This window comes from Mustela nigripes, chromosome 16 (genome assembly GCF_022355385.1).
Source record: "Mustela nigripes isolate SB6536 chromosome 16, MUSNIG.SB6536, whole genome shotgun sequence".
Classification (NCBI taxonomy): Eukaryota; Metazoa; Chordata; class Mammalia; order Carnivora; family Mustelidae; genus Mustela; species Mustela nigripes.
Window position 1 is genome coordinate 8025145 of NC_081572.1, and position 27707 is coordinate 8052851.

Genomic DNA, 27707 nt, shown 5'->3' on the forward strand with positions numbered 1-27707 from the left:
GTGACTCATGCGATCTGGGGGGACATTGTCCATGTGGGTCACTGAGAGAGTGAAGTTTAATTCACTGAATGGGAAGGTGCTGAGGGGAGCCTGGTTGAGGGGGAGAGAAGGACTTACCACTAAATGTGGACAACTTAAGGTCCTTTGGGAATCAGGGGTCAGCCTGAAGGCCGTTTGCACCCTGGAGCTTAGGAGAAAGGACAGGGGCAGGGATTGGGGGAAATCTTAAAGGACCAGTGGAGAGGATGGGCATTCAGCAGGGCTGGGGCTGGAGCCTTGGGATCCCCGTCTATACTGGACCCAGGAGGAAGAGGAGGGGGGGGGCGCAGTTCCTGGGCCTGGACACCCAAAGGAGGCCCATGAGGATCTTGATTTTCAGGCACAAATCCACTTGTCCCGCTGCATGCTTTTGCAGAACAGCAGGCCCCCCTTATTTCTGGCGTGGCCTCAGCTGCTTCCATGGTGCTTGGCCCCTGTTTCCAGGCAGGGGTTATGTAAGAAGCTCCGGGAAGTGCATGGAGACACATGTCGTGAACCAAAGTGGCTAGTGTCCTCAGAGCTCTCTGTCTATAATGGCACAGGTATTTGGAAAATGCCACGGAGCAGGTCTGTTAACCCTCTGGCCTGCAGCGTGTTGGCTAGGTTAAGATTCTTGGTCAGGTTTTATAGCTCAAGCTGGTGTGGACTGCACCCTTCAGGGGAAGGTGCTGCTCTCCCTTTGGTGAAATCTACAGCTGCCTCTGAAGTCACCCACACTTGCCCCTTGGGGTGCGGCTCACCCCTGCTCTGGGGATCATACAGGAGGTCCCAGGTGCACCCCTGCTGGATCTCACCTCAAACCCCAACTTGGGGTCAAGCTTGCTGTATCTCTTTCTGACTTCACAAGCAATCCTGCAACTTCCATTCTGACTGTTCTCTTTAAAAATTGTGTGAATAGTTTTATTTCTAACTTAAGACTTTGGGATGTCCATTTTATTTGTATTATCTTTATGAATACCAAGGTTTTTTTTTGTTTTTGTTTTTGTTTTTGTTTTTTTTCCTTCACCAAACAAGGCCTGGTCACTGTAGACATGTAGAAATAAAACAAATTGCCCATACCCCTGCTCCCCAGACATGACAGTGGTTAACCTTTTGCCTTCTCCTTCCAAGTTCGCCTTTATGAACTGTGCAATTCTGTAATCTAGTTATTTTTACACTGCTAGCAGTTAATCCTTCCCAGTTAACTTACCCCGACCTGGAAACAAGCTACGCACTTGAATGCGTGATTTAATTTAGCACCGATACCCCATGTGTGAAATGCAGACAAGAGTAATTCTGTTGTCCATCTTCCACCAGAAATAACAGGACTGATCGTGGCTTGCGGTCGTGGAAGTCTTATGAGTGACAAAGAATGGTGACTCTCACGGCTCCCATTGGTCAGGTGAGAAAGGGGGCACCCAGGAAGGGATCTAGGGTGACACAGCTGGTTGGTGGCCAAGCTAGGATTTTAGCCTTAGACTGAATGACTCTAGAACCCGTAAGTGTGTGTGACATCATTTCGCTTATTCACCAAGCCTTTGTGTCGTCCCATCTGCACGGTTTCTGCCGGATACTCGACTTCCCCTTGTCTGCGCCTGGAATGGGCAGTTTTGCCGAATGTGTCAGTATGTTCCCCGTTCAGGAAGAGGGACACGTTTCTTTGCTGCTTCCGACCTTCCTCCAAGGCTCCTTAATATAGTTGGCACGGGATGGATGTCTCCTTCCAAAAAGTGTACACTTGCCTCAGCCTTCTTGGACTCAGAGGCTGAGATCCGGCTACACCTCCTTACAAAGACAGTAATCCCGCTGACAGTAAGTCCGCCCATTCCGGCTCCCTCTTCCCCATCTCTTAGCTGGCTCGCCCGGAATCCTTGCGGATCAAGAGCAAGAGAACTAGATCTCTGTTGGTTGAAGCCAAAGGCTGTTGTGTGGAACTGGTTTTCTTTCCCATAAAGTCATTGTCCTGGAGTATACACGTACGGACAGAGCGACGTGCACACAGACATATATTTTTGAGGTCAGGTTGTCCATATACGATCCATTCCCACGGCCCTTTGATTAAAGAGCAAGAGGACCTACTGTAGGCTCCAGGGTAGGCTCAGAAAAGCCATCTCCGTCTCCTGGAGAGGCACGTTGCAATGATTTCATGGGTAGATCACGTTGGCCCGAAGCACCGCTCGGCCTGTGTGCTCATCACTGCCTTCGTCCTCACACGGACACCCCCCCCTTTGCAGGAGCCACAAACGTATGAGCCTTAAATACCCCTGGGTGGGCCAGAGCTTCGTCTCCCTGTTACAGCACTGACTTGGGAGTCCGCGGGGGACTTTTCCCCCCCAGGGGAAACCCCCTGCAAGGTACACTAGGAAAGAGCGGGGAAAGCCGGCTGTCTTGCCACGGTGCTTATTTTGGTTAGACGAAGGATAATCCTCATTTGCTGTCCACTTGTCCTGACATCCCGGCAACAGGTCTTGGGTGTTCTAACCGGTGATGAGCTAAGGGGATGGGCACCGAGCAACCCCTGTTCATGGCATCTCCTCTCGAGAGACTCCTCCACAGAGGTGGGAGGGAGAGGGAGAGAGAGGAAGAGAGAGAGACAGCATATTTATTTAGGGAAATGTGCATTTGTGAGTGTTTTCCAAGTCCACATTTCACAGTTGGGCCAGAATAATTAGGAGGTACATTGCCATCTGGGCATGTCAGTTCTTCTGTTTACTCGTTCTGAGTCAGTGCCCATTAATAAAGTCCTTAATTTGGGTTTGGGATGTCTCAACTTTTCTTTTGTGAAAAAATAACTGTCGTCTGTCTGTCTCTTCTCATTGGGGCTTTATTGAGCGAGTTTGTAGGAAAGACCCCTGGGCAGCTGGCGGACCAGGATGGGATGGAACGGAGAAGGGGTGGGTGCAGAGAGAGCCTTTCCAGGCTTCCTCAGCTAGAGAATTTAAAAAGATAAACAATCCCTAATCCTGACCTGGGGGCAAATCCCAATAAAGAGCCAGGTTAATTTTTCCTGCCGATATAACCCTTGAGTTCAGTGTACGAATTAGACGGTTCCGTGGGCCTAATTTGCCCAGATCAGATTGGGTAATTATCTTTTACAGGCCTGGGTGTGATGTATGCTCGGTGTTTATCCTGCAGGGGGCTGAGCGTGTGTTTGGACTTAGAGGGGCAGGTCTACCTGCCAGGCTGAGCGGGGGTGGGAGCTGCTGGGCTGTCTGCCTGGTCCGAAGCAGGCCCAGCGCACCTGCGTGGACCCGGCGAGCCGGGGACGGAGTCAGGGGAGTGTTGCTGGGAGGCACTTAGGGGAAGGGTCTTTGGGCTGGCCTGGGGGCCTTTGGGAAAGAGCAGTGGCCTCCAGGGCTGCCAAAGGCCTTCCACAAAGGGTCCGCATGAAGAATGGCGGGTTTGGAGGTTGGAAGGAAGTGGAACTCGGAGTGGATCAGACGCTCATGACCTTAGGCATTTTTGTCGTCATGAGCCCCTTTCCAACATTAAAAAAAAAAAAAAAAATTTAAAAAATGGCCTTTTCTGATCGCTGTGGTGTAGGATGACTGCCGTGCAGGCCAGATTCATTGAGATGTGAGCTTTCATATTATACTTCTTTTATTCCTTCTAGTTTTATAAGAAATTAGAACATGTTCATGGTTGGGAGTCCTGGGCACTGCCTCCTACGCTCAGTGGGCTTTGGCCTTTCGGTACGTGCCTCGAAATGGGACCCAGTGGTTTGGCCTCCTGCCAGCGACTTGACCTGCTCTGTGGAAGTCACGCCCCTCTGACCCTGGCTGGACCCATCCAGGAGGTCCAAGAATTCTCCCACCTGCAACCTTTATTTTGGCCAAAGAGGCACCACTCACTTGCAGAGTGGGAGAAGCCCGAGTTTGATCTCGCCTGTATTTCCTGCCCTCCCTCTGCCGCAGTGCGTGGCCTTCTGTTGTCTGAGGACCGACGGAGGTGGTGATGCGCTTTCTGGAGAGGCTGCGGGCTGGGGTGGGTCTGGGCGCGCTGCAGGCCAGTGTCTTCTTGTGGCCTTGCCCGCTGGGCCCTTTGATCCTCCGTCGGAGGGATGCCAGGGGACCAGCCCCTTCCATCCTGGCTGGAGGTGGTGAGGCCAAGAACCCCTAGGTGCTGTTTGGCTCAAGGCATCCCCGGAGACCCCCGGAAGGAACCAGTCAGGGTGGGCGCACAGAAGGAAGGGAGGGACCTTTGGGGACCAGCTGTGGGTAGCCCATGGCATAGCGGTTTGGTGCCAGGCGTGGCCTGCTGCCGTTGGCCTGTTCCGAGGGAGTGCCGTCTGCTCCGGGTCCTGCCGTGGTCCACACTGGGCACGGAAGGGCAGCGGGGAGGTGGGTGTGCAGGGCTCCATGCGGCAGATGCTGAGCCAGGGGGCCGGGAGAGGCTGCATCCATGGGTCCCCGGGCTTCCTGGAGGCCTGCGGCCTGCCGGCCCTTGATAAGCCTGTGGGCACAGAAAGCAGAGGGGAAGAGCCCCACTCACGTTAAGGAACAGAGCAGAAAGAAACCATTCTGGGGCGCCTGGGTGGCTCAGTGGATTAAGCCGCTGCCTTCGGCTCGGGTCATGATCTCAGGGTCCTGGGATCGAGTCCCGCATCGGGCTCTCTGCTCAGCAGGGAGCCTGCTTCCCTCTCTCTCTCTCTGCCTGCCTCTCTGTCTACTGTGACCTCTCTCTGTCAAATAAATAAATAAAATCTTAAAAAAAAAAAAAACCATTCTGTTGATTGCACTGCTTCCTAGAGTGTGTGTTGGGCTGGGGCTTGGATCCAGGTGGGGGATGGAGGCAGAGGCGCAGCTCTCTTGGGATGTGAGTGACGTCTCTCCCCGTCTGGCACTCCACAGGTTAGCTGTGCCTCTTGGACCTCAGGGGTTGTGCCTCAGGGCCTCTTGGACAGGGGTTGGGGAGGCTCGGGAGGGTGGAGTGGGATCCATTTGCCTGAGGTTTCAGGGGAACCGGACGTAAGGCAGGTGTTAGAGGGCACCCCTGCTAAGCCGGGGCCACCCAGAGCGTGCTCTGCGGGCCACCAGCGCTGGGCTTACCCAGGAGCTGGTAAGAGAGGCACGATCTCAGGCCGCCCCCTCAGAGCCATTGATTTTGAATTTTTAAAGAATCTCCAGATGGTCCCTACATTTCAATGCATGTTAGACTTACCTGGGGAGCTTCAGTTCTTTTTAACCCAATACTGAGTTTCTGCCAATCAGAACTGCTGGGAACGAGGTCTAGGCTTCAAGATATCTTTCAGGCTGCCCAGGGGGATGGGGAACTGTGGTTTCAGCAGGTAGCCAAGTCTGGGAACCTGGACGCTGAGAACCCCTCGTCTCCTCCAGATCTCCCCCTACCCTAGGGTTTTCCACTTCCCCACTTCCCGAGGTCAGCTTGCTTTGGTTGGACTGAAATGTCTTGGGGCTGGGTGAGCTTAGATCGCCTTGTGTCCAATTTCCTATTTCCCCTGAAAGGGTCAGGCTACAGTCCTTTCCATGCAAGGCTTGAGCTTGAATGAGGTTATGGGATGTTCCGCACCTAAGAGACTGAACCTGGGCTGGGTGTGGGGGTGGCCCTATATAAGGCAGTAACAGGAGTGGGAATCCGTTCTGCTGCCCGACTTGGCGTTGGAGGGTGTGTGGTGGCAGTGGGCATTGGCTGGTGGGGTTGGCCACAGAGGACCAGCCTGAACCTGGTCCTCCGTAACTCTAGAAACCACGGGAGTGATCCAAGCCCCAAGATGATGTCTGTGTGCATCCAGGGAAAGAACAAAACGCCACCCAAACAATCCTCTCCCTTGTGAGTGAAGGTTACAAGTTTTCTGTTTCAAATCTGATGGTATTATTTTTCCCCTTTTTTTCTTCTCTCTGTTTTCATTTGCCAGCCTAGGGGGCTAGAGTGATTTCTTTGAGTCTAATGATGGGGAAGCTTAGAATGGGGCTATTATCTTAAACACCTTTTGAAATACTACCCTTCCTGGTGTCTGAATCAGGTTGGACAGAGGTCGGATTTAAAGATTAAATATCTATTTTAGCAGCAGCGGCAACTCTGCCGGTAACCTTGTGCCTTTGCTCAGGAATGACACGTCGTAACCTTGCACTCCAGAAACTCACGCAGGAGGCAGGGAAGGTCTAGCTCATAACGACAGGGACCGGGCACCGAGCTAGAGGTTCCTCATGGGTGATCCATATCATGAACTCAGACGTGCCATGTGGTCAGAACATAAAACAATTCAGATACAGTGTCATAAGAGTCTTTGAGGAAAGGGGCCCCCAAAACAGAACAACTCAGGACTGTGACAATAGATTATTATTTTGGGGGGGAGGTGTACAAGCCCCCTGTAAATTTAAGTTTTAACTTGAAAAAAATTGCTCTCCAATGTAACCTTCCTTCCATTTTCTTGTAGGTCTCCTTATTAGAATGAACATCTGTATTTCTTTGAAAGTCACCTTCCAGTTTGCCGTGTCTGTGACTGACAGAGGAAATGGGTTTTTGCCTTTGTTCAGAAGGAATGTAGTTTTATTCTATATTAAAGACTAAACAATTATTAAACGCCTATGTTCCTGGAAGGCTGTGGGGCATTCGGAGACCACTCCCTCTAGATTTTAAGTTTGCAGATGAGTTTTACTCTGCTTTTCCTGGCATAACTTTCCCTTCTTTTTCTAGGTGAAATCAGAGCTTTGAAGCTGACCTCGGGAGATGCTCCGAGCCAAGAAAAGAAGGACAAGACAGAAGGTGAGGCGGCCGGTAATCAGAGCAGAGCCACAGCCCTGCTGCTCCGCTCGCTCGGGGTGGGGGTGGGGGTTTATTCCTTCTGCAGCCAACCTCCTTTTCCCCAGACAGCCCTCCTGCACCCACACCCGCCTGCTATCCCAGAGGGCTGACTGGCAGGAGGAGCCTTGCAGTTCGCTGTCGGAGAAGGTCCAGAGACACAGGTTAATAAATACTAACAGTCCTTGCAGTGAGTTCCAGGCGGGCTGGGTTCTCACGGCGTCTACCTGGGTGAACTCGTTCTCACCTCTCGAAATGCCAGCAGGGGAGCGTGTCATACCCAGCCCACAGATGAGGACGCAGAGGAACGCTTGCTCACCCGGGGTTGCCTTCTATCGCTGCTGACCTTCCCTTCCCTAGCCCTCAGTTTTCCCATCTGTAAAATGGGGACAATGAACGAGCCGTCCCTGCCGTGTCGTGGCACGAGATGAGTGAGATGCCTGGCCCAGTGCCCGGAACGGACAAAGCACACAGTGAATGTCAGCGGGTGTTTTTTTCCCTCGTTAGCTCCGGATAGGATCTTGGGTGCATTGTTAAGCCTCTGTTTCCTCACCTAGAAGATGCTGGTGCTGATACCTTGTCCTCAGGGGAGGTCGTGGGTTACATGGGACAATACAGTGGATCCAATAAAAGTCTAGACCTCAGCAGATGCCCTGTCTCTTCCCTTCCTTACGTATCTTATTCCGCATGGATCAGGCAGAAGGGTGATGTCCAGTGGTGTTCACGGTGTTCACGCCTCCACCCCCTAGAACACTAAATCCTGGCAGTTGCTCCCCGAGCTCGCGCCCGACAGACGTGTCTTTCTCAGAACGTTTCCATGAGGACCTAGTCATGGTGCTTGTTAGCTAATGTCCTGTGAGCTGACGTGCACCGGAAACTGCAGTCCGTCAGGCCACATGCCTCCTGCTCCCCATCAAAGGCTTAGCCGAGTGCACACGCCCTGTCACACTCGCTTGCAAAGCACAGGACCGTGAGCAGGGTGAGGTCTTCACCTGCACGTTTCTCCCAGGCTCGAGTGTATTTCTGAACGACCCTGCCAAGCTCCTGAGCGCTGCTCTGCTGGGGACTCTTTCCACCCAAGGCTGTGCTCTCCTCGGCTTCCAGGCCGATGGCCCCTGGGGACATGGAGCAAGATGGTAGCCTGACGGCTGGGCCCACAGGGCCATCGTCAGAAGCAGCGACAACACGGTCAAATCAACGGGCGCAGATTTAGTGTCCCTCCTCTCAAAGGCCCGTCCCCGTCGCTGCCTTTTGACCCCTTGGCATAAAGAACGATGCAAAAGCCCGACACCCAGGGAGGACACCCTCTCCCCTACCGTCCGTCTGTTGTGTGTATGCATGTGTGTGTGTGCGCGTGCGTGTGTGCGTGTGTGTGCGGTGGGCAGGGCGAGCGGCTGTGGTTGGGATGAGGATTTCTGCCCTAACCATAATTGCGAGTGAAACGCCGGGGTTCTGGGAGAAAGAAGTATGTCCCAGTTCTGAGCGGCAGCGCGGATGACCTCACCCGGGAGACGGGAGCCATCCAGAGGACTCGCAGATGGAACTTTCCCTCGGGGTCCAAATGTGAGTCACCGTGGCTCGCGTCTGGGCAGCGGGCTCTGTCCCCAGGCCTCCCACTTCACCCTGGGACATCGTGGTCACCGCTCAGGCCTGATGACTCACTCGGGCTCCCCAAGTCAGCCCCTGGGGGTGGAGCCTTGCTCCCTCTGGCCTCTGTCCCCTCGGCGCTGGGGCCCTGGACACGATATGCAGGACGCGTGTGGTGGGGAGAGGCCCTCACAGCCTGGGTGGGTGTGCCATGGCCACGGCTGCCAAAACCGATTTCAAAATTCAGTTTGGAAAGTTCGGGGGGCTCCCCGGGGTGCACAGGGCTGTAGCCGTGGTCTCAGAGCCCTGCCGATGGGCTGCACTCTGACTCCTGAGAGTGGGCGATATGGGGCCACCTGCCCCCAGGGAGCGCCCTGTCACCCCATCGCCTCCTCCAGACAAGGGGAGGTCATCCAAAAGGCCAGGTGCTGGCGGGGAGGCGCTGGTGAGGTGTCAGGTTTCCCGCCACGCCTGCACACTGGACATCTTCCGATGCTAGAAACAGTGTCATCTTTTCTCAACCTGATAGTCTCGCACCTGCCAGGAGCCCCTGGCCGTGAGACGCCCAGCGCGGTCCAACCTGAGCTCATCTGTGTTTAGCATCTGTTTTGGAAACCAGGTGGCAGGAGGGACTTTCTCAGGATTAAACAGGAGTAAATCCCCCAAACGATTTCAGTGACATTTTGGGGTTTGTTGTTTGTTGTTGTTTTGTTTTGTTTTTAATTTTTCATATTTCTCTCTCTCTCTCTCTCTGTCTTCAATAAAAATCCTTTTTGTAGGAAAATACCATATAAGAGTCGGGGGACGAAGGGTTCCCTGACAGTTTGTTCTTCCAGGCAAGGTTTATTTAATAGGTGTCCCCAGAGCCCATGCAACCTGGTCCTGGTCCTGCCAGGCCAGGCCTTTCTCCCACCTGATGCAGTGCACAGAGAGCATGGCCACAGTCATGAGACTCAGTTTACCACCCCAGAGCCTCTGTCCTTCCCCAGAGTGGTGGAGCCAACATGGCTTCACAGTTTCGTGCTTTGGCTCCTTGTTGAGAACTTTCCACGTCCGGTCGTCCTTCGTTTGGCAGTGGAGGAGTGGGAAGGTATGAGAGCGCTCTTTAGGGTAAAGGTCCGAGGTGACAGAGACCTGACCCAGCATCGGGCCCAGGGGACCACCTGTCCCGCACCCATCTCTGACATCTCTCCAGACTCCCTGGGCCCCGGGGTCACCGTCCCTGCTGAGGGAGTGGGTGGGTTGGGGGCAGGGCAGAGGCTGGCTCACGGGGACACTTGTGTGGCCCCGGCCGTGAGGGTCGACTTCGCAGGGCGCAGCTGACTGGAGACGAGGGGGTCGAGGACATGGGCACGAATGTGCCTTGGCCCAGGTGTGAGAACACGTACGGAAGGCTCGGCCTCTGGGTGACTCAGTCTGCAAGCAAACTATGCAAGGGAAGTGACTCACTGTCAACCCTGCGCGAGAACTCCTGAGGCCAGGCCGCCAGCACCTGTCTGGGACGGGGTTAGTTATTAACGCTGCCAGGAAGACTGTCATGGGAACCGGACGCCGGCCAAGATTGGGCTTCCCAGAGCCTGCGGAGCCTCTCGCTCACCTTCCGAGGGCTCCTCTCCTCTCCTCTGAACCCCGAAGGCAGAGGAGCCCACGCAGCTCTGGGTTGTACCACGTGTCCCCGGGCCCTCTGAAGATGACACACATTCCACCCAGGACGAGGAAGGGGACCGAGAAGTGGTTTGGTAAGGGGAAGCCTTGGCCGGAAGGCTAGGTCCCAGGAGCCAGCCTGATCCCGGGCATTCCAGGCGGCGCGGGCTGTGGACGGGACTGGCCCGGGCTCACGTGCAGGTGCCGCCTGCCGAGTCCTGGCTCCTGGGCCTCCATCAGCTCTGCCGTGAATGCCTCTGGGTGGTGTGGGCTCTGTCAGGCCAGGGGCCCCAGCCAAGGAACCCCACCTCCTCCTCCAGAGGCCTGACCCGAAGATAATTAGCTCCTGCCCTGTTGACCTGTGGCCCCAGAAGTGGGTAGCCTTCTTCCAGCTCTTTCCTGCTCTGAAGTCACCCAGCCTCTTCCTGGGGTGGCTTGAGACAGCGTGATACAACAGGGGACGGCTTGGAGAACCTCTGTGGGGCAGGTGGGCAAACCTCAAGAGGAGAGCGAGGCCTCAGGTCAGCTCTGCTTTTCCTACCTCTTTCTCCAGGCCAGGAAGAGTACACACATACATAAGGGCTTCTCCTTCTGGATCCCAAAAGGCAGGCTTCGCCACTCTTGGGAGAGGCCCAGCCCAGACACAGGTCAGGCCTGCCCCCGCCGGCCCCTGCCCTTCCACGTGTAGCCGTCGAGCAGAAGGAGGACGAGGGATGGACCAGGAAGAGTGGGAGTTTTAGGGAGTCAGGCTTCCCAAGGTCCCCAAAAAAGCAGCCCAGCGCCCGAAGGGAAGAGCCGCCCCCGGTATTTGTTGTCTCCCGTGGAAGGCCCTAAAGCGCTCGGGAGCCACTCAGGGGGGCGGTGGGGATGCCACCTGCCTGCCTGGGCTACGGACGGAGGGCACTGGGCTTCTGGCCGGGACACACGCTCCCTGGGTGGCCCTGAGCAAGTCATCCAGCACTCAGGCGGTTTCCCCATCTGTAAAGTGGGAAGAATAACATCACTTGTCCTGCTCCCCTGACAGGGTCTGTGTGAGGCCAGCTGAGATCACTGAGCACTGTGGCGAGGCTTCGGGAGTGGCCAAGGGCCACCCAGATCGGGGATGAGGTACTGTGCAGGGTTTGTGGTCTGTGCTCCCCGGGAGGGTGGCTTTCCAGACACCCACCTGTGGCCTAAGAGATCCTTGGACCTCTCATGGCTGATAAATCACCATGTGGCAGGTGTCCTTTGTCTGGGCTGCAGCAGGAACAGAGATACTGCCCTTGGCTGCTGCAGAGAAAGCTCCTCTGCCTTCTGTCCCTTCTGCAGTGGGCCGACAAGGAGCAAGGGCCTTATTTCATAGGCTTTCCTGAGGAACCCACCACCTGCCCATATAGAAACTCTGGGGGCGCTGGGTCTCAGTCTGCCTAATCGTGGAGGTATTGATTTAATGATCTCTGGCCTTGTGGTCTGTCACCGTCTTGCCACAAAAGAAGAGAGAGGCGTGTAGGAATGTCAGATTGTATCTCGTAGTGCGGTTTATGGAGAAGTCGCTCTGCAAATAGTCGTTGAATATACACATCGTCAAATTCTTTGTTTTGTTCCAAAATGTTCCAAATATTTAATGAAAGAAGGAACGCTGGCGTTTGCGGGGGCCTCTCTGGTGGGGCAGTGAACACCTGGTGAGTGTCTTTTCCTTGCCCAGCACCGTGCCAAGTGAATCCGGCACAGTTCCTGCTCTCCTAAAGCCAGACTCTCCCTGACCGTCTCATTCCATCTCCTGGCCAGACCAGGATCTCCGCTGAGGCTTTCCAGAGAGGTGTTCTCTGCAGGAACCTTGCACAGTGGAGAAGTCCATCTCTCCTGAGGCCGCACGCCCTTGTCATGGCAGGAGACTCTGTCTGCCTCCTAGTCCTTCCAGAAGTGATTGACATCTGGGACCAGGAAGAATCCTAGCAGGCCTTGTGGAGTTGCTGAGACTTGAAGTAAAGGAAGCTGGAGGAGAGAGTGTCGTGGAGGCCACCTGTGCAGTGCCTCGAAGAGCATCCCCCAGAAGTCATGGCCACCCAGAACCTCAGATGTGACCGCGTGGTTGCAAATAGGGTCTCTGCAAGTATGATTCACGAAGGATCCATTGACAAGTTGGAGAGGAGAGACAGGGAACAGAGAGACACAGAGAGGATGGGGGGTCTCCAGATGGGAACAGAATTGGAGGGGAGCATCCACAAGCCAAGGATGGCTGGCAGCCAGCAGCCGTTGGGACACATGCCCGGAATGGGTTCCCCTTCCCAGCCTCTGGAAGGAACCAGCCCTGCCCACACCCTGATTTTGGACTTCCATCCTCCTGAACTAGGAGGACAGAAGTCTCTGTTGCTTTTTGCCACCAGATTGTAGTAATTTGTTAGACACGCCTTGGTCTAAGAATATGAGGCTGACAAGAATGTGCTCTCTGGTAGGGTAGGAGAACAGGCTTGAGGTGAGGGGTCCCTGGGACCAGACTGCTTGTGAGGAGACAGGACTGATTTGCATGTTAGGGACGAGAGTCTGCAAGCCCACTGGCCCGTGGGCCAAGGGCCATGATGCCAGGCTGAGGTGCCTGTATGAGCAGAGACCTTCGCCAGGGGACAGTCTTCACAATCCAGAATGGTACCCAGCCTGGATTCTCAGCCTCTCTCTCTGCCAAATTGTGACTTATATGTTGACAGACGTAGTTATAAGTTGCTTACTGTTGGAAAATTTTATAAAAGGAAAATACTCAGGATCTCTACTCAGTTATACATTCATCCTTTATTTTTAAGAAAATGATATTTCAGTGTTTTTATGGTTATATAGTATTTCCTTGTTGAACCCATGGAATAGTTACTTTTGAACAGTTCTTTGATGTTCCTCCAGTTTCTTATTTTGCCATGAAAGGCTCTGAAGACCAGCCTGGTAGCAAGAACTTGATTCATATCTATCCTGGTTTCGGGGGGCTGCTGTAACACGTCACCAGCAACTGGGTGATTTAAAACAACCCAAATGTAAGGCACCTGGTGGCTCCATGGGTTTGGCATCCAACTCCTGATTTTTGGCTCAGGTCGTGATCTCAGGGTCATTCACGTTCCTCATTGGGCTCACATGCTGGGTGTGGACCCAGCTTAAGCTTCTCTCTCTCCTTCTCCCTCTGCCCCTCCCCCTGCTATGCAGGGAAATGTGTGTGGATACTGTCCTTCTCTCTCTCTCTTAAAAAACAACAACCCGCCAATGTGCTGTCTTACAGTCCCGGCAGCCAGAAGACCGAAATGAGCCTTATGGGACAAAAATGAAGTCGTGGGCAGGGCCCGTCCCTTACAGAGCCTCCAGGGACAAGTCGTTCCTGGCCTCCTGCAGCTTCTGGAGGCTGCCACATTCCTTGGCTTGTGGCCACATCACGCCAGCCTCTGCCTCGGTGTTTGCGTCCACATCTGTTCTCTCTGTGCTCAGCCCTCCATCTGCCTCCCTCTGATAAGGACCCTTGTGGTGGCGTTCAGAGCCCATCTGGATAATCTAGCATCCCCTCTCCCCATTTCAAGACTCTTAACTTGATCCCCCCTGCCAAGTCCCTTTTGGCACGTAAAGCAACATTTACAGGTGCCGGGGGTTTGAACGGTGACTCTCATTTTTGGTGGGGAAGGGGGTGTCCTTGACGAGCCCATCCCGATGTCCGTAACTGTCTCCTCACAGTAAATTTTCGTCCGTGGAAACACAGGACGCAAGGGTCTGACTAACGTTGCATGAAGCATCTGGAGAAGGCACTCCGTGTCGCATGGATTAACTGACGTGGTTTGCTACTGTCCCTTTAAGAGCCCTTCTAGGAGTCTGACCCCATAGAGAGGCTGGGGACTGAGCTCCCCATTACAGGAATCATTTAGCATCGGCCTCTGGGAACCTCGGGGCTAATGAGATAATTCACATTAGGAGAGGAAGGAAATGAACGTGGCCTGACATCCTTTCTGTCTCTCATTTATATGATTCACTGAAACCTCCCCCTCTTCCCTCATAGTCCCCCCCCCCCTCCGGCTGCCCCTTTGAATTCTGGTTCCACTGTCCACCCTCCTTCTGCCAGCTGGGGCTCCGGTGTCCAGCAAGTCCCAGCACGCCCCGATGAGGCACGCGGGCTCTTTTCTCTCCAGCTGCGCCGGAGAATCCATTCTTCACCACTTTCTTCTCTTTTTCCCGAGCCTCACCCAGCTCCTCTCCACCCCCACCCCTGCCCGGACCAGTGACCAACCAACTGGTGTCTGCGGGACCAAAGAAAAGAGAAAAGCTTCTAACAGAACACAAGCAGGCTCCAGGGGACCTACAGGCCCAGGCTGCCAAGATTTTGTTTGCCTCCTCGCCTGCCCTCCCCAAGCCCCCGCCCTGGACTTCAGGAGGGAAGGGGGAGAGAGAACAAGAGAGAGAGAGTTCTCTTCCTGTTTTGTTCCGCTGCCTACACTTTTGGGCAAAGCTGTGTCTGCAAACATGAAAATCCAGTTTGGATCTTTCATTAGAAAAGCGTGAAGTAACCCAAGGTTCAGGCCGTTTGAAGTTCAGATCCGACCCTGGGAGCCTCTCTTCCCGGCCCTGCATGCAGAACACAGGGACACCCCGGTCCTCGTGGGCACGCTGCGGTCACGGTTACCCATTTCCTGGAGGGACACCCGCCTGCTTTGCTCCGACCTGCTGCTGGGGGCTGTGCCAGCCTCCCCTCCCCTAAGCCCGGGAAGGGTCCCCGGTGTCCAGAGAGAGGTGTGGCTCTCTCTCTTGCCCCCGGTTTATTCTTTTCCTCTTCTCATCCTCTCCGAGGGAAGCCATATGGTTGAGTGTTCCAAGTCAGGGCCAAGGGCCAGAGCTGCACTGGCCCCGGGGACAGTTCAGCAGCCCTGATGTGCCTTGTGGGTGGCCTGTCCTGTGAACTTGCTGCCTGACCTCCCCGGGCCTCTGAAAGCCCAGCTGCAGCCTTGGGTAGCAGCCTGGCCGAGTCCTGATGGGCGGGTGCTGAGGCCCCGTGTCCCCCGTCCATTTGGCACTCACGCCCCTTGCCGTCCAGGTGGCGGTGCTGGGGCCAGACCCTGGAGGCCCCCTTGCCCGTCTGGGTGGCCTGAGCTGTCTGTCCAGCCACTAGTGTCTCCAGGGAGGAGAGAGGCAAGGGTGGGACCCAGGAGCTGCAGCCCAAGGACGTCCATGCGCTTCCAGGTAGAACAGCAGCAGAGCTGGAGCTCGATTCATGTCGCCCCGTCTGCCTGGCTCACAGTGGGGGCTCCTGAGGCGGGGCCGTGTCACCTGTCCCCTGTACTAAGCACGCAGTCCCACACATGCAATCTAAGGGCTACAGACAACATTATTGATAACAAAACGAAAAGAGAAACGTAACGTCAGATGGGCCTGGAGTCCCTGTACACCTGTGAGGTCTGGTCTAGACCAGGAAAATAACCAAGCGCTGGCTCATGGTCCCCCCTTCCCAGGAAGCGCGCTCCTGTATTTTTTAGTACAGATGGGGTAGGTGCGATGATGCTGACCGATGCCCTTACGGAGCCTTTTGCGTTTCACTCAGTCCTCACGATGGTCCTACAACGGACTAGGCACTGTTCTCCTTCCTGCTTACCGTGTGGGTCACAGGGTGTTGGGGGCACTTGCCCGAGATCTGGGACTCTGTCCTCGATTTGACTCCGTTCCTGTAAGCGGAGATGTCTCCAGACTGCCTCCGGACTGTTTTCCTGCCCGTAGGGATGAGTGTCGGGCGCCCACGTCCCTCCCACACGTGGAAGATGACTAGCCTGGGTTGCTCGTGTTTCGCTGGTTCCATCAATCATTCGTTCGTTCGTCTGTTGATGTGTGATGCCACAGCGAGCCTCCCACTGCCCCGGGACACACCTGCGAGGTGCCGAGAAGGAACGTTCGGAGCCCCTGAAGCCCACTGGCATGGCAGTCCTGGGATGCGCGAGCTCTTTCTCTCCCATGTGGTTGACTGTCCTTGGTGTTTCCGATCAAGACAGGTCAGAAATCCCGCCGTGTCCTCACTGAAGGCTGGCCACGGGCCCTCCCACGTCTGGGTAGACAGGAGAGCCCCACAGAGGACCCGGTGAGGGCACCTGTGCATTTATCCCTCCTAAGGAAAGAGGGTAGCACCCGTTGTCCTCTGGAACCCCATCCCCGGCAGAGGACAGAGGAGCTCTTGCAAGGCTTGCAAGTAGGTGTCTCTCTGTGCCCGTGGTCCCCGTTGTTAGAGCAGAGCCGGCCGCTCTGGGGCCCCGTGCCCGATTAGCTGTCGTTAAATGAGCCATCTGAAGAGGGAGAGGAGAAGGGCCTTGTGGTTGGCCATCGGGTGGCCCTGGAGGGACAGGCTGCGTGATGAGGAGAGGACAGAGGGGAGGGTGGGACTGGGGTCCCTATTATCTTGAAAGTCCATCTTTAGGCACAATCTCATGGGGGTAAACAAGAGACCCAGGCTGGCTGGTTCGGAAGGGTCTTTGATCCACCTAGAAGTTAATGCTTTTCAGTGGAGAACCGCAAAGCGGCCCCACCCGGGGCCACAGAGATAACAGGCGGGGGCAATCACAAACCACCAGCCTCTTGATAATGCCCGGTTTTATTGAGGTCTGGTTCTCACCCAATGGGAACACATCCGGCGAGCATCAAAGGGAGCAGGCGTCACCTTGTGCAAAGAATCCTCTGCCCTCAGGTGTGTGTGTGCTGGGAAGGGTGCGTGTGGGGCCATGTGTGCCCAGGGCTGCCTGTTGGCAATTTCCTTCCTACAAATCAGAGGCCACCAGCCCCCAGGAGCCTTGACCAGCTGTGAACACCATTTCACCCCTTACATGTAAGGGACTCACCGTGTCATTTCGTGCTCGACTCTGTGTCAAAGGCGGTTGGTAGAATGATGTCAAGGGAGCAATGAGGTGGGCACCCTGAGGACGTGGATCCTGAAGGCCTCTCATTCAGGGATCTCAGGCTTGCCCTTTTGGGGTCTTTTGGAGGTCTCTATGCTCCGTAGAAAGAACCCCGAGGATGTATTCTAGGAAGACATGGGCCGTGACGGACTGTGGGAGAATAAAGGGGGAAGCGCAGAGTCGCACCTTTGTAGGGGGGTGTTGATGGAACCATTGGTGGAGGGTAGTCCCAGTGGAAGGAGCATCCCCCTCCGCTAGCCCCAGGCCGTGCCCCTTGGCCGCCTCGTAGTTCCTCTGGGCAGTCAGGATGCTGGACCACAGGCGCTGGCCTCTGGAGACAGCCGCAGAGAAACACCACCATACAAACAGAACATCTGGAAGCTTTTTAAAGTTTATTTTTTAACACATTTGCAAGAGTCAGGACATTTGCACACGAGGTTTACAGGCTGGAGGGAACCGGGGGTTTTGTCAAGCGGGAGGTAGATTTTGAGGCTGGAGAGGGGCCGTAGTACAGGGAGAGGGGTGGGGGCACCTGGAAGTGGCCAGTGCCAGCAGCCAGTCCTGCACACGTGAGACTGGGATAGCCCAGGAGCCTGTCAAAAGACCCCCCGGAACAGAAAAAGGACCCGAGTTCCTTCCTTGCTTCCTCCGCACCCGTGGTACAGAGAACTGGAGTTCTTCTACCTTGTTCCGGATCGGCTACCGAAGGAGCAGAAGGCAGGACCTCTGAGAAAGGATGGGAACGTACTGGTGGGCTCTGTTGTGCTGAACCTTAGCCCCCTAGAGACTCGCGGTGGGGTCAGGGGGCTCTACCTCTGAGGGTTACAGACTCCTCTTCGCATCTGGGCTAACCAGGCAGGGCTGATGCAAGCGGGGCACGGAAAAGCCAGCTCCTCCGGGAACTGCCAGGAAGGGATACCTAAGAATGCCAGAGCCCTGTGAGCTTCTCTCTTTCCCCTCCTCCTCCTCCCCCTCCTCTTCCTCCTCCTCTTCTCCATCCCCCGCCCCACCTCCCCCAGTGCCATCCTGGACTTAATGGTTTGGGCCAAGGAAGAGCTTGCCTCAGCATTTCAGGCAGGCCAAGCAGGGAGGAGAGTCATGGAATAAAAGACAGTTCCCAGCAGGAGAAACAATTCACACATGACCTCCTCTTTCTTTTCCAGAGCACCAACCTGTCCATCTGTCCCTCTCTCCATTGCTGGTTCTCACTGAATTCCTTCCTTCCTTCCTGCTCCAACCCAGCGTGGAGCCCCGGCCAAGCTGATTTGCAGGGCTGCGCTCAGTGTATGGGAAATCTCCCTTCGCTCTGAAGGCATCCTCGTGGGAGGACTGGGGTTTCAACGCCCGGGGAGTTTACCAATTGGAAGGAGAATTAATGCTCCCCGTTTCTAAATAGGCCCTAGTGCCATACCACTGTCTTTATTAAGATGATGCTTTTTGTTGAATGAGCTCATGTTTCTAGCTCATGGGAGCTGGTCCATTGTGTGCTGTTTATTAGGGGAGGGAACTGAGGCTTTGTGTGGTTATTCATGGGAGACACTGAGAGGTGTCCGCCCAGTTCTGATGGGAAACGAGGTGACACAGCCTCCAGGAATTCCTCCCCATCTAGTCACCCCATCTGGCGACGAGGATGCCCATTCCCAGGTTGACAGCTGTCAGGCTTTTACAGCGTCTGCCTGGGAGCCTCTTGTGGGCTTCCCGTTGTCAGGATAGTGGTGGGTCACCTTCCCCGGCCTGGGGCCGTCTCTCCACTGGGTTGCTGGCACATGCTGGAATCACCTGGAGAGCTTTAACTGCTACCTCGTCCTGCCCTAGCAGTTTCTGATTTAACCCAGCTGGACGGAAAATTGGGATTTTGAGAAGCTTTCCACAGGATGCTACTGTGTAGGCACGGTTGAGAATGAACCACTACCAAGAGAAAGCATTTCTCGGCTGGGAGTGACTTTGCTGAACCCCTTTTCCACCCTTCCTCACTTACAATGTCTAAGACACTTTTCAAGGTCACACGGACAGGAGAGTGCTACTGGATCTAGTGGCTAGAGGTCAAGGATGCAGCTAATCATCTTACACTGCACAGAGCAGCCCCCCGCCCTGCACACACACCCTGATGAAGAGTTATCCAGCCCCAAACATCACTTCCAGAGCTGAGAAATTTTGCTCTAGAATAGTGTTTCTCACACTTGAGTGTACCAGAACCACCTGGAGAACTTGTTAAAACACAGACTGCTGGGCTTCACTCCCAGGGTTTGGGATTCAATAAGTCTGGGGTGGGGCCTGAGAATTTGCATTTCTAACAAGTTCCCAGGTCCTTGCTCAAGCTGTCCGTCCAGGGCTGCACTTTGAGAATCACTAGTCTAGACTGACTCTGAATCCTGTTTTTCTAGATCTGTGATACATTGTATCCATTATGGATGCTAGAAAACTCTAAAATGGCAATGACTTAACAACAAAGAAGAGCATTCTCTCCCACATAGCAGAAATCCAGAGAAAGGCCATCCAATGCTGATTTGATGGTTCTGGAGTTACCAGGGACCCAGGTTCCCATCTTCTTGTTGGATCATCTTAATGCGTGATTCCCATCTCCAGTGTCCTTCATAGTCCAAAATGGCTGCTGGAGCACCAGCCATCATGTCCTCGTTGAAAGCAGAAGGTGAGAAAGGCAGACAGGAAAACAATGGCATCTTTCGAACACCTTTGGACACACTTTCCTACAACACTTTTGCTTATATTTCTTTGGCCAGATCTTGGTTACGTGGCCATAGCTAGCTACAAGAAGAGCTGAGAAATGTAGTCTTTTTGCTTTGGGCCACAATGTGTCAGCCAAAACTTAGAGTTACGTTACTAAGTAGAAAAGGGAGAATACATGGTAGGGTAATCAACTAACAGCTTCTGCCCATATGTCCGTGCCTAATCCTTCCTAAGAGTGACCATTACTATCTGTGTATTTGGCATCTGCCGTGTGTTTTCATGCCATATATCATTTAATCCTAACAGCTCTGCAAGACACGTAATAACATCATCTCTGTTTTTCAGATGACGGAACCGAGACTTGCAGAGATTAAGCCATGAGCCCAAGTGACAGTCACAAATGCTATAATTTGAGACCCTGCTTCCTGGGTTGCTTCTTGCCTTGGCCGCTCTCGGGGACCTGACCTCTTCCTGCTGAGCCGGCAGGGTGTCTGTTAGACATTTCTTTCTTTCTTTCTTTCTTTCTTTTTGTGTTAAAGATTTTATTTATTTATTTGACAGACAGAGATCACAAGTAGGCAGAGAGGCAGGTGGGGGTGGAGGGGAAGCAGGCTCCCCGCTGAGCAGAGAGCCCGATGCAGGGCTCGATCCCAGGACCCTGAGACCATGACCTGAGCTGAAGGCAGAGGCTTTAACCCACTGAGCCACTCAGGTACCCTGTTAGACTTTTCTAAGCCGAATGTGGGACCCCTTCCCTTCTGACCTGCCGCATCCCACTGTCACCTGCGTCCTCACCGCAGTCCCCTCTTCTGTTGATCTAGCAGGAGACAGAGGCCTGGTTTGCTGCACAGACAAGATTGGTTCCCTACGGCCGCCATGAAATTACCGCAAACTTCGTGGCTTAAAACAACACACATTTATTCTCATACATTCTGGAGGCTCATTCCACTAGGCCAAAGGCAAGAGTACCCCAAGAGCTCATTCCTTCTGGAAGTGCTAGGGCAGAATCCATTTCCTTGCCTTTTCCAGCTTCTGGAGGCCCTATGTTTCCGACTCTTCCCCAAATGACTCCAGACTCCTGATGCATTTTCACATTTCTCTCCCTCTCCTGTGTCACATCTTCTCCCTATCCCAGACCCCACCCCCCCACCTCCCTCTAACAGGGACCCTGTTGCTGACGCTTGGGGCCCACCTGGGTCTTCGGGATCGTCTTGCGCACATCAGACCCCTTCTGCCACCGAGGGTCGCATGCACAGGTTGCCCAGATTAGGACGTGGTGTCTTTGGGGGCTGATACCCAGCCAGCCACAGGGGCTCTCTCACTCCTCTGCACCCTTTCCTGGTCCCCAGTTTTGCTTCCGTGGGCTGTTCCCAACCGGAACGCTGCCTGCATTTCACTTCGGGGGGGGGGGGTTTCAGAGAGGCCGGAGACAGGTTCTGAAGGGCAAGGCTGTGAGTCGGAGATTTGACTAATCAGCCCCAGCAGCCGAGGCAACGGGCATGAAAACACTCAAGTGGAAAAGGAGTGGGGGAGGGGGTCCTGCCCTGGAGGTGGCAGTGACCTCACCTGGACGTGACGCACGCTGGACAAGCGTAAGCAGCAGGGACAGTCACCCGGAGGCAGGCTTGGCAAACCCTCAGGGCTGCGGGTTTCTAGGTCACCTTGCAACCCCCCAGGTGCCTCCTAATCTCGGAGCCCCCTCTCGCCTTTCTCTAGGCTCCTGGAGGTGTGTCTTTGGCCAAATCCAAATGCTACACGTAGCAGAGTTTATGGGAGGCGGGAGGGCCCGGAGCGTTAAGCTCCATTGGGCTGGTTCTGTCCTAACTTTATTTTCCTTTCCTGCAGTGATTCCCTTGTCCCCCCAACACCCACCCCATCCCACCCCCACTCCCCCCGCCCCCCCTGCCCCCGCCCCCACCCCAGCCGCCTTGGCTCAGTCTGCCTGCTGGGATGAGTCTGGGGTGTTGTATGTTTTGCTTTTTATTTTATTTTGCAAATGCCTCCCAACATTCCCCTCTGTGTTTAGCGTCCCCCTGCCAAGTGCATGCAGTTGCCGGGCAACAAGAAGGAAGTCCCTGTGTGATCCACCACCCGCCGCTGCCAATTCATTTGCTCGCTGCGTGCGTCTCCCTGGGGAAAAGGCTCCTTCTGGCCCTCGGAGAGACAGTGCGGAGGGTCGCTGCCCAGGAGGGACGGGGGGGGGGGGGGGGGTCGCAGAACGGTGGGGCTCTTCGGGGTGTTTTCAGGTCCAAATGAAAGAGCGTCTGGAGGGCCCGGGCTCCACCTGGGTGAGACTTATGCTTCCCCCTTGGTGGACAATCAGAGAGCCTCTCGGGACCCCAGAGTGCCTCTGCGTGGGCCACGCTGGCTGGTTTTCCGTGGGTCGGTGGCTCTCACACGCAGACCCCCCCTTCCTGCAGCTCTCCTGCAGAGGAAAGTCTTCTGCGTTCTCTCTGCCCGTTCTCCCGTGAGCAGGCCCTCCCTGGTACCTCGTCCCGTCTCTGACAGTGCCTTGTCTCTGGTGTCGCAGCCGCTGCACACATCCCTGCCAGGGGGGTAGCCAAAGCCCACGGGAAGGACGGCACCCCTGCACAGGCTGGGCTGTTAGCGACCCCCGAAGGCCTGCAGGGGGGCTGCTGGTGGGGGCCCATTAGCCCAGACCGCCCCCAGAATCTCCAATGTGTGTCCCGCCGCTGTCGATGTCCTTCTGGCCTCGTGCTTGGTCTGTGTCCCCTCTCTCCCGAGGCCTGGAAGGGCAGGGCTTGCCTGTCTGCTCTCGGTCCGGTTCCACAGTGTCTCACCCGGAGTGGTCCTGGGGAATGGATGTATCCGCAGGCGTCCACGTTGTTCCTTGGGGGTGGACGGAGATCATCGCAGTCCAGAGGCCTGGATTATGCGTGTCTGGGAGTAGGCCCTTTGTTTGCCTCACTGGGCCCCATCAATCTTCAAATGGGGACGTCCCCTGAGGGCATTTGGTGGCACTAACTCTATTGGCCCCTCAGCAATGGGGAATCACAGGGGGTGGTGGGAATCAGGAAAGTACATGGAGCCGCAGTCCGTCTTCGCTTCTTTGCCGTCAGCATTTGGAAAGCAAACGTGTTAAGCTGAGTCTTCCCGTTTCCTCCAAGGGACCCCATCAGTTCTGGATAATTTCCTAATTCGTTGTTAAGGGATTTGGGAGAACAGACAGAAGTCCCCGCTCAAGTGGGCATTAGGATAGGGACCAGACCCTTGCCGTCCTGTACTGAGAACACCGGCAGCCTCTGTGCCTCAGTTTTCCCGTCTATAAAGTGGGTCACCTAACACCTCCATGCTCCCTGCGTCAAATCTCACGGACGATGTCATGATGGGCTGGAAAACAAGCCTGCGGTTCCTCTGGGATGGTTGGGTTCAGCGCTTTGCTTTTGTGTGTCTAAGTCCGCTGTCTGGTATAGCGGTGAGATCCGTGTGGAGGGTTCCTGGAGGGAATTCAGTGTAGGGGACGTACAAACAGGCCTTCCTTTTTTTTTTTTTCCTTTCTCTGTCTTAGCGCAAATAGTGATTTTTGCACTGTGGGATCTGTTCACCGGCTAGACCGTTACGCGCTAAAGACAGGAGAGTCTAGCTCACTGCGGAAAGGGAGGAGGCAGAACCGAACTCTGATGCTGTGTTTCGGTCTACAGGCCCGGCAAGGGAAAGCGGCTAAGGACCGCTCTGTCTCGCTCGCCGTTCTCACCAGGAAGCTAGCGGGAGCCAAGCTCTACTATCGCCACCTTGCAAAGGACCCGGCTAAGATGGGACCATCTCTTAAGAGGCAAGAGCTCTGGATCTGATTAAGAATTCTTGCTTTGGAGAATGAAGAAACTTGTGGATTTGAGAAGACGTTGAAGGAGAAAGCAAAGACCCTTGCACCGAGGAGAGAAGTCTGTGTGCGGCCCCGTGTGCGCCGGACGCGACCTCCGGCCGGACGAGTCAGCATCATCGTAGACCTTGCCGTTCCTCCTTGTGGAAAGCGTTTCCTCTGCCGCGGCTGCCTCTCCGTCTCCCCTGCCCCCAGTGCCCGGAAACCGAAAGGCTTTTCCACCACACCCTCGCCGCCCCCCCAGCTCCCGCGTCTGCTGTGCCTTTGGACTCGGCAATTCGTGTTTGTTCCATTATCTTCCAGCCGGATACAGAGTGAATTGTTAACCACACTCAGGTCAAATGGGATTTTAATTTTTGTTCCTGTTCCTTCTAAAGAAGCCGATGTTTGTGTTGCTATGTGAGCAGCACCGGCGTCGAATGTCCTCTTGCTTCTTGGGGGATCCGGGCCCTCGGATTCCAGAGTGATGCAGGTCAGGGCAGAAGTTCTTGGGGACCTCAGAGGTCGGGGACCCTGGAGGGGGCTCCTGTAGGGGCGCTGGGGTCCTCCATGTCCAGCTTTCTCTGCTTGGATCCCACATAGGTATTTGTCTGGAAGCGCCAAAAAATGAATGCTGTGGTCTCTTCTCTCTCTCTCTCTCTCTCTCTCTCTTTTTTTTTTAAATCTCATTTTGATGTATAATTGACATAGCATTCTATCCGTTTCCCAGCTGTCTTCTGTTGACACAGACGCGCCACCAGCTGTGAAGACCCTTCTCTCAGATGGCAGTCGGGGCCCGTGCCAGCGCCTGGTGCAGCATCACAGGCCGTCTGACGACCAGAGCTGGTGTGTCTATTGTCGACCCTCTTCGCCCCCAAGGACACTCCTGACGGCCGGTCGGGCCCCTCGAGACACGAGTCCTGTTTGCTCCTTCCCTCCAGAGCCGCCGTGCCCATTCTAGAGTCTGCAAACCCTTCTAGAGTCGACCTTGTCTCGGTCGCAGGACCACCAACGTCCATTTGTTCTCCTGCTAACACAAACGGACGGCTTGCCTTTGTGGAAGGAATTGAGGCCATACACGGCGACCTTCTCCTCGTTGTAGTGATGTGTTTCTGTGACCCCGGAGCGACGTCCCCGTCTGGTCACTGGAGCAGTGGCGTCCTTCCTGGCCTCTCAGAGTGCCCGCAAAATGAGCGAGGACAGCCTCCCGAGGCCGTGTCCTGCTGTTGAACTATAAGTCTTGTTTGTGGGCTTTGGTCTTCCTTGAGGTGCACACAGGTTCATCTTCCCGGTTAGAGTCCTTGGGGTTTCAAGGAACAGAGACCCTCTTAGATCACCCCCATTCACGTGGGTTTATTCCAAGCTGCTCTGGAAGTAAGGTAGACAGGACCAGTCCACCCAGCCACTGCACAGCGAGGCCTTTCTAGAAGCCTGAAGCCATTCGAAACATCCATTCTCTAGATGGTTTCTAGGAACAGCAAGAACTCTTGACGCCATATCATTCTGATCGTCTGCTCAGCAGTAGGGCGCACTGCTCCTGATTCTAGAATTCTCCACTGATGATGAGCTAAGAGTGCTAGCTGTCCCAGTTTGCCCCGGGCTGAGAGATGTCTGGGGACACACGACTTCCACTGATAAACTTGGGACAGTCCTGGGCAAACCAGAACAATTGGCCACCCTCCTGGGTGGCTTGATGACATTGCGTCTGCTGTGTTATCTGCCGTAGCTCGCTGATGCTCTTAAGAGGCCTGGCCAGCTGCCATCAGAGCCACAACGTCTGGCCACATTGTTGACCACTGGGCAGCCTACAGATGGAGGCCATTGGCTCAAGCACCCAGTCCTGACCGCGTCAGGTGTTTGCCGGGTGGTAGGGTGGCATGATACTGAATTACAACCTGGGGACAATGAACCAGCTGAGACCAAGTCCTTCAGAAGAGGGGCTGTGGATAGTGGAGACGGGAGCCACGCAGGGTATCAGGGATTCCTCGCCAACACAGTCCTACTCCAAATAGGTGAAGCTCATAACCTTCTTTGGTAAGGACAGAGCAGTTCATTCGGAGACAAAAACTCCCACAGCCACTGGGGAACCAGACACGCCTGTCTCAGAGACATGCACGGACCATGGAGAATGAGCCAAGAAGAAAACTCTGCGTCTTTGCTAGAGAGAGAGTAAGAGCTAAAATTGTCGAGATGGGTTTGTCTAGGGAGTGAAGGCGTTGGCTGGAGAACCTCCTGAAATTCCTTTGAACTCTAGGATTCTTTGAAATATTGAAGGGCGTGTCAGTGGGACCTAAGTGTGTGCTTTCCCTCCAAAGCTCACCTCCGAGTTCCACCCCGATCATGTCGAATAGGACCTCCCAGCTCCCTCTTCCCTCTCCAGACACTGACCTTATCTGGGATAAGGGAGCGGAACTTGGTGGTCGTGGTCGTGGGCGGTGGAGAAGGACGGGAAGGTTGTACCTGCCCAACTTTTGGTGTTCTTGACAAGTAAGAACAATCTAAAGGCAAATTACAGGTTCTTTTCGGGTTAGTCAAAGCCAGGCTCTTGGGATTGCATGCCATCCCGAAGCTGTTGCTTCTTGTCAGGGGATCAGGCTTCCATCTTTTCTGCTGAAAGACGGGCGTGAGCGTCTGCGGTGTTGGAACGCGAGCCTGCGGCTCGTCCTAGGCCCCCACCCCCCCCGCACGCTGTGACCACACAGGGGGGTCATTGCCTGCTAAAGTAGAGACGTGCATGCAAACGTCGAGAAACCCGACTCATTACCCCTGTGCGAAGATTGAGATCCCCCGTGCACCCGAGGCTTTGCCCCTGTTCTGACTCTGTGCCTTCGCTGCTGGTGGAGAAAGGCCAGCCCAGCACGTTAGGCACCGCTTTTCTTTTTAAAAAGATGAACTCATTTCAGACGTGCCCTTCCTTCATGGCCCACGTACCGTCTTGGGTTCCAGAAGTCTCACTGTTGTGCCAAAGGCACCCGTCTCCTCTTCCTCTCTCATCGTATCTTCTCATCCGCAGAGGACCCCAGAATCCCAGAGTTCAAGGTGGTCTAAAAGCATCACGTTTTTCTAGATTTACCTCTGACTGAGGCAGGAATCATCTGATGAAGGATCGCCCAGGCCTGGGGGAGGCAGCGTTTTTGGCGGAGTGGGGGAGGGACGAGAGAGGTTGGGGGGGGGGGGTGGTGACATTCTGCCCCATAGGGGAAGCCGTGGGATTGTGAAGAGCAGTTCGTGGGCTGCCTAGAGACCATGAAACGTCAACTTCCCAATGAGATTCTGAGGCAAGTGCACTGTCCCCACCCCCTACCCCAGCGTGGATCGGTCTCTTACTTCTCAGTCCAGGGTGACTTCTGCTGATAAAAAGCGCAGAGTGGGGAGATGAGGAAATCTGAGATTTTGTCTCCGAAAGTCCCTCGTCTTCGTTCCTTCCCCGTAATACGGAGGAGTCAGGCCACGTGATCCCTGAAGCCTCTTGGGTCTCTGACTGCCGCAGCGCCGTCTTCGTTCCCTGAGCCCGTGACCTGAAGCTTTGCTGGGTTTTGCTCCATGTGCGAAGAGTAAATCAGGTGTTGCCCAAGGTATGGAGGAAAGGCATGTCATCTGTGGGCTGAGGGCGCTCCTCTTACTCTCATCCATTACGAACGTAACCTCAAGTTAGGGCCCCGTCCCAGGATTTTGCTCAGGCTTTCCTGTGAGATCGCCCCGTCGCATCAAAGCTTTACCCACAGGGACCTGTTATCCTCTTCAAAGGGCCCCCCAAACCCCAGGGTTGATGGAGAAATAGAAGGTTCTAATGGTGAAGTATGGTCCTCTGCTCAGGGGAATGTGGTTTACAGAGCATAAGGGTGACCTTGGGAATGGCCACTGATCTTGGACAAGACCCTCATGTGAGGCTGGTGGGAAGCAGGGCTGGGTCCCCCCGCCTATGCTTCTGAGTAAGACCTTCCATGATCAGGCTGGCAAGAGCTCTGAACCCCGGCGTCTGGAGGTCTGTCCACCAGTCCTACCTTAACCTCAGCCCCAAGGCCCTTTCCTGTGGTCTCAGTCTTCTCATCCACAAACTGGGAGAGGGAAGCGGAAGTGGGCGGTGCAGGTGATCCTCTAGGATCCCTCCCATGTGTCAAGTTCTCAGCCCCGCCTGACCCCGCTGAGGCCTGCCTGTTCTCTGACAAGTAGCTCTTCTCCCTTTGCCTTCGGCGGCACAAGCCGAAAGCGGGGCTGTCCCGGGAAGTCCATTACCAAAGAATACTTCAAAGCTGTTTGCACTCGTCAGTCGCACTGAACTTGAGTTTGTTGAGGGAGAAGGCAAATAGACATGTAGA

General features: G+C 54.8%; 2 long non-coding RNA genes across 4 annotated transcripts in view; one reads left to right on the forward strand and one right to left on the reverse strand.

Annotated features, from left to right (window-relative positions):
- LOC132004399 (uncharacterized) overlaps window positions 1–27707 on the forward strand; it is a 159514-nt gene that overhangs the window by 120866 nt on the left and 10941 nt on the right. The window contains exons 2-4 of one of the 3 annotated variants that reach the window (XR_009400504.1): window positions 6676–6744; window positions 23231–23881; window positions 24119–26427. This is a non-coding gene — a long non-coding RNA (uncharacterized LOC132004399). The remainder of the gene's footprint in view (window positions 1–6675; window positions 6745–23230; window positions 23882–24118; window positions 26428–27707) is intronic. The other 2 variants (XR_009400505.1, XR_009400506.1) reach the window with 2 other exon arrangements.
- LOC132003285 (uncharacterized) lies at window positions 17323–18134 on the reverse strand. Its single transcript, XR_009400164.1, has 3 exons — window positions 18053–18134; window positions 17694–17799; window positions 17323–17606 (listed from the first exon to the last, which is right to left on the reverse strand). It is a non-coding gene; the product is annotated as an uncharacterized LOC132003285 (long non-coding RNA).